We start from the raw sequence: 1,818 nt of genomic DNA, 5'->3' as shown, positions 1-1,818 counted from the left end.
AAAACATAGTGATGGGTATCACTTGTGATTAATTAATGGCTATGGAAATTGGCAATGGCATTTTTTTATGAAATGAAGAAAAATAGGAGAAAATGAAGGTGAAGAGACACAAATTTGTATGCAAGGGAAATTAGATGAAAAATGAAGGAAACTAAAGAAAATAGAGGCCTCAATAATAATAAAAGGCTTCTAAGGATTAGTGAACAACCTTTTGTTAGTTTTATCTTTGTTCTCCCGTTCTCTCATACTCTTTCGCACTTAGAGAAATTTTGGAGCATGCTTGGAGCACTCTAGTATTCACTTGGATTTGGAGAAAGAAGGCAAAGGAAAGTAGGAAAGTGTAAGGGAATAGTTGGATCAACAACTACAATTGGATTGCTTTGCAGGTAACATGTTGCATGTGTGATTTCCTTGTTGATTTTTGGATGCATGGTATATGCATGTGATTTTTCGGTTATGTGTTGTCATTGGCATGGAGATTTTCCTGATTGATAATGGTTACAAACTTGCATTTCCATTTCTTGGATAACCATGGTGTTGTGGGTTTTTTCCACTTGATTGTTTTTCTGATTGGTGCTCATGTTCCTTATGGTTGTGGGTTGGAACAAATGCTCTAGAAGCCCTAGAACAACTTGGATTGAGTTACTAGTCTTGGAGCCTAAGTTGGGACAAAACGCTCTAGAGCCCTTGGTGGGTTAAGTTACTAGTCCTTGGAGTCAGGTTGGACAAACGTTTTGGAGCCCTGGAAGGTTGTGGGTTGAGTTACTAGTTCCTGGAGCCCTATACAACTTGGTAAAGACGATTTGATTGATTTTAGTGATGTATGACCGTAGAGGTGGAATAACTGTGGAGGAGGGTTGATGTGTTGGCCTATAAAAACCCTAGTTGGTTTGTCTTGGTTTATTCCATGAGATCCCACATTCATGCTTGAAGGAATATGGCGTGGGGGTGACTAGATGAAAGAGAGATTTGGTTCATCCTAATCTATGGTCGGGTGGTATGTGTAAGTACCTAACTTGGCTGGTATTTCCATATATTAATAAGAGTTATTCTTCTACTGTGATTCATGTATACTTGTAGTGTTTATGTTGTTGATATTATGGCTGAGTTACCATGGTTTCTATGTTGGATATTTGTTGGTTACATTATGTTTGTTATCTATGGATCATGTCACGATTTGTTTAGTTATCTAATTATTGATGAATATATGGACTAGTAAGTGTTGTTGCGACTATGTGGAGAGGGCATAGAGCCTTCTTGGTGATTCTCAGATGAATCTCATACTCCTATGATTAGATATGCATTCATGACCTATAGCTTACATTTCTACCATGTGTTTGACAAATTGCCTAGTGTGTTATAGGCAGTATAGGTCAAGTTATACCTTCAATTTTGAATGATTTGCATTGTTGTCATGAGAAATATGATTACAAGAAGTTCTGGGTAGTGGTTTAGATAATAGCCTAGAAAATAGGCTCAGATCCAGAAATTGCATGCACAAACTGGAGATTTGGGGTCATAACTGCATGGAGCAAGGCTTTCGAGTGTGGTTGGAAGCTCACATTTGCATGCAAGTGTGTAAAGGTGCAGTTATAGGCCTAAGGTAATGAACAAGGTTCTAGGTTAGGGATTGACCACTTGGGGCGTTTCTTCATCTCCTGGGTGATCTGTAGTACGTGTAGGATGTCAATTTGTGGTCAGTTTGTAGGCTCCAACTCCTTAACTAGAATAGGAGGTGGGGTCAGGATGTAATGGCACTCGTCTCATGTTTACCCTGGCAAGCTTTTGAATTTGGGTAAATGTGGGGGAGAGGTGGTT

This window comes from Pinus tabuliformis, chromosome J (assembly GCF_031772625.1).
Source record: "Pinus tabuliformis cultivar Carrire ecotype Pingquan chromosome J, CPIR1, whole genome shotgun sequence".
Classification (NCBI taxonomy): domain Eukaryota; kingdom Viridiplantae; phylum Streptophyta; class Pinopsida; order Pinales; family Pinaceae; genus Pinus; species Pinus tabuliformis.
This window is presented reverse-complemented; position numbering follows the sequence as displayed.